Source organism: Ursus arctos, unplaced genomic scaffold (genome assembly GCF_023065955.2).
Source record: "Ursus arctos isolate Adak ecotype North America unplaced genomic scaffold, UrsArc2.0 scaffold_36, whole genome shotgun sequence".
NCBI classification, from domain to species: domain Eukaryota; kingdom Metazoa; phylum Chordata; class Mammalia; order Carnivora; family Ursidae; genus Ursus; species Ursus arctos.
In genome coordinates, this window is record NW_026623050.1 from 13,419,452 (window position 1) to 13,431,912 (window position 12,461).

At 38.9% G+C, this 12,461-nt stretch overlaps 1 long non-coding RNA gene across 1 annotated transcript in view; it reads left to right on the forward strand.

Annotated features, from left to right (window-relative positions):
* The window catches only part of LOC130542494 (uncharacterized), a 271,209-nt gene extending 261,633 nt beyond the window's left edge, over positions 1 to 9,576 (forward strand). The window contains exon 3 of the long non-coding RNA XR_008957087.1: positions 9,444 to 9,576. This is a non-coding gene — a long non-coding RNA (uncharacterized LOC130542494). The remainder of the gene's footprint in view (positions 1 to 9,443) is intronic.
* Positions 9,577 to 12,461: the final 2,885 nt, after the last annotated feature.

The following is a 12,461-nucleotide window of genomic DNA, read 5'->3' on the forward strand; positions in this document are numbered from 1 at the left end:
ATAACATGTGAATTTATGAAATAAAATCCGTTCCTTAAGAAATCAATTCCACTAACTCCTCCATTGACCTTTTAAGCTCTCTAGATCCCTATATTCAAATCCCCATGTCAGGGAGCTTTAAAATATTACACAAAGACTAAGAAAAATGTCTATTTTTTTAGGTTTTGTTAAGACATAGTGAGGTGAGGTTAAAATCTTCTAATTAGCCATCCCACAGCTGTGTCTTCTCATTTGCAACCAAATGACACTCAACCAAGAGGAGGAATTCTCCTCCTGTGAATTCTCAAAAATTATTTAGAATTACTTAGAATCTAATTTTTATACCCAGGGAGCCTCGTAAGAAGGAGTCAGGCTCATTACTGCTTATCAGAAATTACTTTTCATCTCAAGTCCTTTTTTACCCTGAATGGCCAATTTTGATAAGAAGTGGAGATCTGAGTCAATGAGAGGGGGGAAAATCGTTGCAAGAAGTGATCAGTGGAACCTGGTTTGCCAGGCTTATTTAGAGTGGCCAAGAAATCTTCTTGCCAATGACCAAATCTTACAAAATAATAAGTACCCTACTCTAAATGTGCTTTGAAAGCAGTGAAGGAAAAATCATACTTCTGGCATGATTAAAGCTACCTCATGATGCTGTATGCTTGAGGACAGGTACACGAAGGAGCAAAGACAACTGAAAATAAATGATTTGTTAGTGTTATGTGATTATAGCTTTTTCCCTTTGTTTTCCAAACTTTTGTGTAGATAATATTGTTAGAGAAGGTGGGGAGCATTGAAATGTATTGCAAAAATCTTATAATTTCTTATTTAAGAAATTATTTTCTTATTTTCTTAAATAGGATCATAAAACTGTGTAAACAACAAATCTCAGTTTTGGTAAATGTTATATTTCTAGTAAATATTGCAAACAAGTGTCTAAAATGTTTGTTACCAACAAGTATCATAACATACAAGAGCAGATATACTGACCTAGAAATTAATTCAAATAAATTTGCCTTGATCTTATGAAATCACTATTAATATTTGCCCTAAACAAGCATATTGAGTCATTTCCATGATCCACAAGGCCCCACATGGTCTAAGTCCTGCCTACTTCCTCTTCCTGCTTTTTTCCAACCAGGACCCCTCTCATTCTCCAACTGTCCTGGCCTCTGCCTCCTTGAACAAGCTCATTTCTATCCCAGGACCTTTGTACTTACTCTTCTCTCTGGCTGGGCCACTCTCCCCTTGGTCTTCACATCACTGCCTTCATTCAGTTCTTGATATATGATCTTCTCAGAGAGGCCTTTGGTGACCACATCATCTAAAATAACTGTACATCCGCTCACAGCCACCCTCCTCAGTCACTCTCCATTTCATCACACTGTCATTTCTACGTAGCAGACACCTCACAATCGAAATTGCTTTCATTCATTTGAACTACTTGTTTATTGTCTATCTCCCCCCAATACACTTGTGTGCACACACATGCACACACATGCTTGGATGTAAACTGCATTAACACATAGACTTTGTAGCATTCCTCTTCACCATCCATTGTATCTGCCACGTATAAAGCAGACATTCTGGAATATTTATTGGGTTAAGTGGTTAAATTGAAACCTGCAGAACAAGAAATCTGAGGTTTGTCTGTCAGATTTGATAATCACATAACAGTATCACAGAGGCATGGAACCAGAGTCTTTCCATCATTAAAATTAGTAGTAGTAATAATCATAATCACAATCATGATTCTAAGTAAATTCTTATTGATAAAGTGAGGTGTACAGGATGTTAGAAAGACGCTTCTTCTTGGAAATTTAATTGCTTTCTGTCCTTGGATGAGTCATGCATGCTCTTTGGAATGGAAAATCTGGTCCTTGCCTGTTAATTTAAGAAAGATGAACTAAGGTCAGTACAAGCACACTAGTCCCGAAGGGATAAAATCCATAAGATTAGAGCTTCCACTTACAAAACACATTTAAAATCAGTGATGAATATATGTTTTTGTCTGCATCTTCACATTTCTATGGTGGGATGGATGAAAAAGGCTATAGATGTTTACTGGTTCAAGTCAATGCGTATTAGATTTGATCCTGCCACATAAGCAAGACAGTCCTTCTGTATTACCAGAGTTTACCAAATATTCATAAAGGCACCATTTGGTGATTCTGGATATTGATTTTTTTTTTTTGGCTTTTTATACTCATCCAGCGTGATTCATTTCAAATCTTGGTACTGCGATGGAGCTTTTCCAGACCACTTTAGTATGATACGTTCTCTCTATTTCTCTGACATCCTGTAGCAATTATTGATAATTAAATATATCCTGTCTTGTGCTATTTTTGCTTTCTTGAACTCTTACTTTAGGTCCTTTTTGTTTTGATTGGTTGGGGCTATTATTTAAAATTTAAGACTTATGTCTCATCTCTCTAGTTTTTTAAGGCAGAGATGATGCTTTAAACCTTTTTAATACTCCATAGTTTGTGGCAATACAGATGTTGCCAGTGGATGTCACACCCCAATGTCCCATCTCAGCTTCTCTGTTCTCAGGTGGTACATACATAGGTGTTTTTGCAAAAACTGAACCTCTTTTCCTCAGTCTCTGTGACTATTGATCTGGGGTGATGCTGTTGCTACCGGGGCCATAAATGTATTTCTTGCTACTCTGCCATCAGAAATTCGTTGAATGCAATGAACTATAGTTAAGACTACCAAGTTCTTAAGGTTCTCAGATAAAATGAAAAATACATTAGTTGTGGTGGTTTGTTGTTATTGTTTTTTTCCTGTTTCTGTGAGCCATAGCAAATTGTGATTACTCTGTTTACAATGAATAGACAAAAGGCCTTCTCTTTTTCATTATTATGTTGGGCAAGAGTGCAGGTAATTTTATCTCTTGTAAGGATTACTTAATTCACCTTCGTGAAGAAGGAAGGGCTGATGGAAAGCTAACAACCTGTGCTTCAAGAACCCGGTCTTTGTGGCCCTGTATGTTGCCGGCCTGGCTTGTAATTCATTAAATCCTTTAGCAAAACAGATGGCATTGAAAGAGGCACATGGGCAGAAAGAAAATGCCTGGCCACAAAGAGGTGTAGCTATAAAACCAATTCAATAATGAATTTGGATGTGGGAAGGATTTTTTTTTTTTAAGGAAAGGATCTTCGGTAAGTAAATAAGAATACCTCAGATTCCAGAAGGGATAGTAACAATCCACTGTAGCAGTAACAGAAGCAATCAGGATCTAAATCTAATTAGTTTCTCGTTTTAGTACAAGATTTTCAATTGCAAGCTGGGTTACACAGTGTACTCTGCATGGAGCTTGTAATTTTCCCCTTGAAATATTGCTCAAGTTGTTCTTCAGAGACTCCGCAACGTTCTACCTGGCCCTTCACAATTATCCAATTATGTACATCCTTTTCCTCACGATTCAAAGCCTTCTCCGTAAACTCTTTCCTGATCATTTTTGACCATGACGCATTCTCTTGATTCAGTTCCTATAGCCCTTAGTGCATATACTTTTCATTTAAATCTTAGCATATCCAATAGTTTTAGTGCATTTCCAAATAGAAGGTGGTGTTGACTAAAGCAGATGGTAAGTGTTTTGCAAGGTCCAAGAACTGTACGACTGCAGCATATCCTGAGGGTGTATGGGAGGGATCCCAACAGGCCCAAAGAGACAGATTTTAAAGTCAGACAAACTTAGATCTGAAACACGTTTCCTCTTTTTACTAGATAATTGTGGGACTGTATTAGTTTCCTGTGGTGGTGGTAAGAAATTGTCACAGAGAGGATGGCTTAAAGCAGACATGCGTGCTGCCACAGTTCCACAGGCCAGAACTGAAATCAAGGTGTTGGCAGAGGCGCTGTTGGCCCCTTCCAGCTTCTGATGGCTCCAAGCTTGTGGCTGCACCTCTCTCATCTTTACCTTTGTGATCGCATTGCCTCCTCTTTTTCTGTGTGTCTTCTCTGTACGTGTGTGTTCCAAAACTCCCTCTGCTGCTGCTGCTTTTTTTTTTTTAAAGATTTGTTTATTCATTTTAGAGAGAGAGCAAGCGAGTGTGTGCTTTTGCACGTGTGCAAGATGGGGGAGGGGCAAAGGGAGAGAATGCCCAAGCAGACTTCCTGCTGGGCGCAGAGCTCTGCCTGGGGCTTGATCTCATGACGCCAGAGGTCATGACCTGAGCTGAAACCAAGAGTCAGACACTTAACCATCTGAGCCACCAGGTGCCCCAAAACACACTCTGTTTCTTTTTTATGAGCATACATGCGATTGTATTTAGAGGTATTGAGATAATCCAGGATAAGCTCGTCCTCTCAAGATCCTTATCTTAATCCTATATTTTGCCATATAAGGTAGTATTCAGAGGTTCTAGGGGTTAGGACATGCATGTATTTTTTTAGAGGCCACTACTCAACCTATATAGTAACCCTAATGAGATTTCATTTTTTTGAGCTACAGTTTCTCATCAGTAAGATGAGGACAATGACCTTCCATTATCATGGTTAAATATATTTTTTTGTGTAAAACCGTGTTTTGCAGGGTCACATAAATGGTAAATAACATTTCTCCGATGGACCACCCATTGCTCTTGTAATAAATTCAGCCCCTGCAGCACCTTATCCCTAGGGGTGTCTCATATGTGTTCATTAAAAAATGCATTCAGTTATCAGAAGACATCAGCCCTCCTGCCACCCCAACCACCACCATCATATCCTGCTTCGAGTGCCTTTGGTGATACCTATCTTCGCAACTTCATGCCAAGCCACTGCTGCCTGTGCCCAGTTCCATGCCAAGGGCCTTGCTTCCTGATACCCCCACATTTGCCAGCAATATATTCCACAGCTAGGTCTACTTTTCCCTCTTCTCAGATTATTATTTTGCTTTGCTGCCGGCGTGCTGCCATGGAGACCATGTGCCGCCACCACTGTGGTGTGGCCGAGTTACTCAACCTCTCAAGGTGCCAAAGTTGTATTTTGTTCTTCATAGTCTTCTTGCATGTGCACGAACTACCCTGCACCCTTGCCAACATGGAGACTTTCTTCTCTCTCTCTGATTTAATTTAAATACCTCTTTAATAGACATGTACCATATATATGAGTCCATGTACAGTTAGCTCACAACACAAATCAAAGTGGCAGTCCCGTGGATTGTCATGCCCCATTAATAAATGATGTACTGTCATGGACCAAGCCAGTTTGTCTGAATTAGCACTCTTAGGGCATTCTTATCTCTCTTGTGCAAATAGACAGATAATGCTACAAGTTTGCTGCATATGTATGAATCCTAGGGATGAGTAGAGCTGAGACTTCAGCTAGAATACTCCATTCCTCTCTTTCTCTTACACCTTCTCTCCTTCCCATCCTCCCACCACCACCACTCACAAACACACAAGTAAATGCACCTTGTAAGCATCTACAATTTGATAGGTGCTCAATAAAGACTTTTCTATCCTATACCCACAGTGCTTTTGCATGCATTAGTCAATAAATATGTTTTTACCAGTGAATATATGAATCTCTGTTCTGTAAGAGAAATGGAAATATCCCTCATAAAATTGCAGTCGCTTAAACTGAGCCTCTGACTTCTGACTTCAACCTCTTCTGCTAATTGTCTGGTTATTAATAATAAGCCCCAAATATAGACCTTTGTATATACATATGCAATTATATAATAAGTAATTGTGCACATGCCATTTAAAATTCTTACTTCCTAGATACTTGCTTTGCAACATTGCTAGTTGTACTAAACTCTTTTACCTATAACAGGGAAAGGTCCCTGACTTTTAAGTTGCAGACCAGGAAAGGATTTGCCAGCTCTGTAATAATATTTACCTAATGGTTCTTTCCAGGGAAAAACATGCTTTTTTTGACATGCTTTTCAGTTGCCAAAATGTTCATATTTGCAGTTATTCATGGGGAAAAGGTAAAGATAAGAATTTTGATCCTTGTTTTATAAATGAGAACCTGAAGACCTAGAAAATGGTGACTTGCTCACATCAACAAAAAAGCATTATCCCCTCCCTGATGCAAAGTTGAGATCGTATTGAAAGCAGTATGCCAAGTTTCCAAGCATTATTGTAATTTTTGTTTCATGGACCAGTAATCATCTCTTACCCCTGAAATCACTGTGGAATGACACACTCCAGGTCTAGTAGGGGCCAAGAGAATTAAAGTAATTATGATGTAAACATGTTGGTATTTATGCTAATGCTTGCTAGAAAATGCAACCTATAGTAGGTGGATTGACATAAGGCCTTAGACCCAGTGTGTTCTCATTAAACATGTAAAGGCTGAAAATGCAAGAAGGCTGGCAAATTTGTGGGAAAAAAACAACTTGAAAATGTTAGTTAAATGGCCGACTGAGAAGTAGAGGAAGGGATGGAAGAAAAAAAAGGCTGTTTAATTAGGGAAAAACTTGTAGCACTTGATCTAGGTATGTGGGAAATGGGAGTGGGATTGCTTCTCTGCCTTTATCACATCCCTTTTACACATCATGGCATTTTGCTTCATATTAGGACATTGTCTCTTTTCTTTCCCTGATGGGATGTTAAGAGAAAATGGGTAGAATTCTTTATCATCATGGGTTTTTGCAGGACCCAATCCAGCAGCATTGGTGTCATTTAGTAGATGTGTCTGCTAAGGCAGCAAGCAGAAAGGAGAGAGGTTTGAACTCCTTCTCCTACTGGCTGTGTGATCGGAGAAAGTTTCTTTGCTCCTATGGGCCTTAGTGTTTTCTCTCATCTATAGTATGAGAAATAAGAACATCAGCAATGTTGTTAGGAGATTCAGATGAGACAGCTTACGTAACAGTACTTGGTGAAGCACAGGCCAGTACGTATGTTATGTAAATAATGGGCTTGTGTCACTGTCACTTGCTGCACTAGACCTGTCTTCTTGTTAGAAAAAGAATATAATCAAGGAAATCAGCAACTTCAGCCTCCTTTCTTAGGTCTTATGTGAAACTATGTATGTATATACATGTACCCATATTCATGTGTATGTATATGTATGTGTACCTGTATGCTGTTCATATCTATGTTTCTTCATTGTTGAAAAATTGGGTACAGCTGACAGTGATTTCCATCACTGGGGTTTTCTCATGATAGCAGATTTGGTTTGAGAAGTGGAAACTGCATCAACCTTTGTAATTGAACAGGAAATAAGATGTTCTGGAGATAGTGGCTTAAACCCTGAGTCCTAACTCAGCCAGGAAGCAGGCAGTAAGAAGCAAGAATTATCAGATTCATGGCCTCAGTTTCAGTGAGTGAATGCTGGGATCAGAGAAGGGGGACAACTCAACAAAGCGCACATCCAGCCAAGTTGATAACCTTGGAAGAGTTAACACTAGATATGAAATGAGCTGGATTATGGGGAGCAAGTTCAGAGCAAGAGGGAGGTACTTCAAGACTTTCCATAAGACCACTTACTGATCAAACCGTATTATTTGCTGTTGATACCTGGTCAGGTATTAAAGCAACACTTCCTTGCTTATTGTCTATAGCAACGATACCAAAGAAAGCACAGAACAGTTACCAGTATCCAGTGTCCAAGGTTTGGATGGCACAGTTAGAATTGTCTCATGACTGGTAGACACTCAGGCCAGAGGAAGTAGTCCTGTCCCTGGGCTCTATCCATTTACCTTCACCAACGCACTGGAAAGCCATTTAGGATAATTCCCAAATAAACCTCTCTATGCTACCCAGTGTAAGATGCCTTGGAATTTTCTCTGTAGGACAGCTTTGCTAGATTTCCCTTTCAATCCACCCTTGAACACTTGAGGTCTCTGGGTTCAGAAAGTTTGTCACTGCCAAATTCCTTATCACCATAATTTCTTAGCTTAGTTAAAGAGCCCATCTTTTTTGAACTCTGCGCTGTACCAGGTGGAGGCAGTGGAGCTATCTGCCTGGTGGGGAGTATTTTATTACTGACTTGGTTGAGAATTGTCAGTGCATGGCAATGATAAAAAGCAAATCAACTTTTAGTGGGATCAGGTTGATCAAGTTGATTTTCTAAATCGAGTTTAGAAAAACTTTTATTGTTTTTCTAAAATTATCTACAGCAGCGCACCCTCTTATTTTCTGAACCTCAAGTAGATTCCCCCCACCTTGGAACACCATTGTCAAAACTCAAAGACTTTTGGAAATATTGCTCCAAGTTTTATTTTTTTTTATTTTATTTTTTTAATTTGGTGGGGGGTGGTAGTAAGAAAGAAATGGTCTTTAGGTTTTGAATTTTTTTTTTTGAGAATTTTTTAAAGTCAAGACACATGAGCCTGTTCAGTTATATATTCAGTAAGTATTTGTGGACCCTTATTAGATCAAGGACCTGTACTAGGTGTTAGAATTATGGTGATGGGCAAGCCCTGCTCTATGCCTACCAACAGCTCAGACATCTAAACATCCTCCAGATTCTCCAGAAGCTATTTGTTTCTTTATTTTTGAAAATATTTATCAAAGGCTTCTATGTGCCATGCACTGTGCCAGATATTGAAGATCAGATTGATATAGAAATACTAGACTATCATGATGTAGCTTCTAGTCTCCCATAGATACTTACCTTTCTTCTTTATATAAATAAAATCACACAAACTTAGTCACCTACTTATTACCTTTGTGATTTTTCCTGTGTTGGTATACCAAAAGTACTATTATTTATTTCAGATTTTCTTTCAATTGACACTCTCTTAAATTTAAAATTATTTTAAAAGAAAACACGTTTCCTCTAAGTAGGTAAATGGATATTCATATGGTTCGTAATAAATATAAGACATGATAATATAAGATGTAAATATGAATACAATGGAAATGAACTCAGTTAATAAATTCTAGCATTATCTTGTGGTCTGCCAAGACCTAGGTTGGTTTAAAAGAGAGATTAGCAAAGAAGATACACACTTTAACCAACATAAAACTTTTTCCTTGAACTCATCAGAAGTATTGAGAAGGAAATAATGTTGTCCTATGTGCCTTGGCATTATTTCATTCCTTATCATGTTCCTCCTAGCAGGGTCTTGTTACCTTCAGTAACCACATTGCGTAGTTTCTAAGGCCCTTATGAAACTACTGGCTTACATATTGGCTTTGTGTGGAGAAATTTTTTCTTTTGATGGAGGTCTAGAATTGCTTAAAGAGGAATTATGGGGGCACCTACGTGGCTCAGTCGTTAAGCGTCTGCCTTCAGCTCAGGACATGATCCCCGAGTCCTGGGATCGAGCCCCGCATCGGGCTCCTTGGTCCGCTGGGAGCCTGCTTCTTCCTCTCCCACTCCCCCTGCTTGTGTTCCCTCTCTCGCTGGCTGTCTCCTCTCTGTCAAATAAATAAATAAAATTTAAAAAAAAAAGAGAGATTATGAAACTCATTCCAATTTATTTTCTATTTCCTTAGTAATCTGTAAGCAATGCACTTTCGCTGCATTTGTAGCTGTCCCAATATCTTTTCGTTCATTTTCTTTTCTATTTACTGTAGAATGCAGAGTCCTGGATCCCTTAGCCACAGATTGACAGCCTGGAATCCTGGAATCCTAAGGAAGACCAAGACTCCTAACAGTAAGGCATGGGTCTTCTGCAATTCTGTTTCTTCCACATAGAATGATACTGCAATTTGATTTAAGCTTGAATTTGGAAGGTTCATTCTTCTCAGGGAAATATATATCATCTTATCTGGACTTTTGCCTCATACTGGCTCTAGACATGGTCAACTACGTAGTCAGGTTGGGTTAGCTTTTCAGATTGGTTTCTTGATTTAGTATAGGTCAAAATTTAAGTTTTATTATGATTTTTAACCCTCTTTGCCAGTTTAGAAAAAAGATAATAGAAGGAGAATAAAGATAAATAATAGAAACACTGCTTTAAATATACCATTTGAATAACAATCGGGTCAGTTTGCTGTATGCCATAAACTGAAAATGCTTTATGGAGTCATTTCAAAATTTTAATCAATGTAAAGTTATGCTTGGGAACTGAATATATATATATATATATATATATATATATATTGTAACAACCATGTCTGGCAGGCAGTTGCTGGAGCAAGGCGAGTCATATGATGAGTATAGAGGAAAATACTACTGGTTTTGACCATGTGGTAAGAGAAGAAGCAACCAAGTATGAAAGAAAGACTGTTAATTGACTGGGACATGTGACTGTTTTGCCTCATGAATATTTGAGGGAACAGAGTCAGAGCAGTTCTATTCAAACATCGACAGTGGTGTGGGGTGACTGGATGACTATTATGGTAACTGTGAACTTCCGCACAGACCCTGTGAGACACCAATAGGCTGTCCGACTGATCGTGTTGAAATCATTACTGACTCTTGGTGCAGTTTTAAGTCTGTGAGTTCCTATAAATATGCCTCCAAAATTCTAGTATTTTTCAATTTGCTGCTTCCCCAGGATTCCCCTTTTCCTATGTCATGTTTTCTTATTTCTCAAATCAGGTGCTGATATACTAAACTGTATTCGTTGCTAAAACTGTAACTCATTCAGCAATTCCTTAGTTATTTTCAACTTACGTCTAAGCAATCTGTTATAAAGACTGCTCTTCTGGCGGTTAGGACCCTTCATAATTTGTCTACTTAGTCTAGGAGGGTCTGCACCAACTGAGGTTCATTCTCAGAAAAAGCCTGGCTCACCATGAGATGGCAGTACAGAGCAGCCTGGCAGACAGACGTGTTTGACTTGTTTTTTGAGCCAGACTGGGGAGTGGGCCTAGTGGGAGGGGCTAGACAACCAGGTAAGCAGCTTTGATTGTGTCCCTTGTATTTAATATGGAAGTGCCTTTCTGAAGAAGGGGCATAGCTGCTAAGAAAAGTCCCTGATAGACACATCTGAGGTTGATAAATCAGCAGAAAGGGAGATCATTGCTGAAATACACCAACTTCAGTTGATCAGAGTTCTCCCTCTCTCTTTCACACACACGCGCGTGCGCGCACACACACACACACACACACACACCACTGCACACTGCATACACAGAGAGAAAGAGAGAGAGAGGAGGAGGAGAAGGAGAGAGAAGAGAGAAGACACATGCATACTTTATCATTAGAAAGCAAGGCTAAGTGAGATCAGCAAGAAGCCAGAAGGCAGATGTGACTGATCAGGAACTACTTGTGACAGCTAAGCTTTGAGGGCACATACCTTGGCATTGCGTCTTCCATCCTTAAAGGTGTCTAAGTACCACTGGAATAGACAGTAGGGGGTGGGTTCTAGCATGCTATGCATTTTGGTATCCCCTATTATGCAGAGAAATCAGGAAATGTTAATGCTAGATGGCATTTTCAAAAACCATAGCCCAGGGGGTCACATGTATTACCACTCTTTTCGTTTAACTAGAAGCAGTATTCAGATTGGAGGGTCATTGTCCTAATTGTCAGTAGCCTATCCTTTCCAAATCACAAGAGCAGAGGAAATTTGATATTTTCTCCCAAATGTAAAAGATATTAAAAGAGTCTGAAATGCATTCATTCTCATTTACCTTAATTAATATTTTTGTCTATTAGAAAAAATTTGGGCCATAAGGGAGTTTGGGGTATCATCTCTGATTGTCTAGTAAGTTAACATGATAACCAATTAATCTTGTTTCACAGGATCACTCAGAAATTGTATCCTTAGAAGATATCTCATCAGTCATATACCGCTGTCTTAGCTCCTGTATTTTCCTAAATAAGAGGTCTGAAATAAGAGAACAAATGGTGTAGTATTCTGTGTTCCAATTTTTCTTACCTTCAAGGAAAATCTTTTATGAAGACCCAATGTGTAGAACAGTTAAAGTAAACATGGGAGAGATAGTGAGGACGAGAGAATAGAATCCTGTTTCCCAACCATGCTATTCCTCTTCATCCTAAACGGCCCCAGGACTGTACTGGATGAATGTGAATGGTAGAAGAAAAGGAGCTTTGTGGCCAAAGACAACTGGAGTCAAATTTTGCATCCATCTTTTATAATCTGTGTGACACTGATATTGTTACTCGATTTCTCCTGAGTTTCAGCTTCCTCATCTAAAAGCTATGATAACATTGATATGATAAAATTGAACAGAAGATGAAATAAGACATGTATATAAAAGACTGATAGGTGAAGACTGGATCTTAAAATTGTTGAAGCTGGAATATATTGATTTGGTGATTGGAACTGGATTCTGCAGTTAAAGTTAGAAGGTCAGTTCACTTGTAAGGTTGAATTTGCTTTTGTTTTGTCAAGAACTACTTGCCTGGTTGCTTATAGTAATGTATACATAGAGTAAGTAGATCCATTGTTCTGGAGGGAGAGCTTAAGAGTACATTTTTGCCTTATGTAGGTCCTAGCCTTAGAAGGTGTAAGTAAATGAAGTTAGACAGTGCACCATTCCCATAAGACTCAGGGGAGCTTTCCTAGGAAAAAGAGACTAAGACAGTACCTCTTCTCCAGGGTTAGCCTTAGGGAAACAAATACTTTGCTAATGCTGTTGATGTCTTGGGAACGTGGACAATGGTGAGAGGAGGAGGCA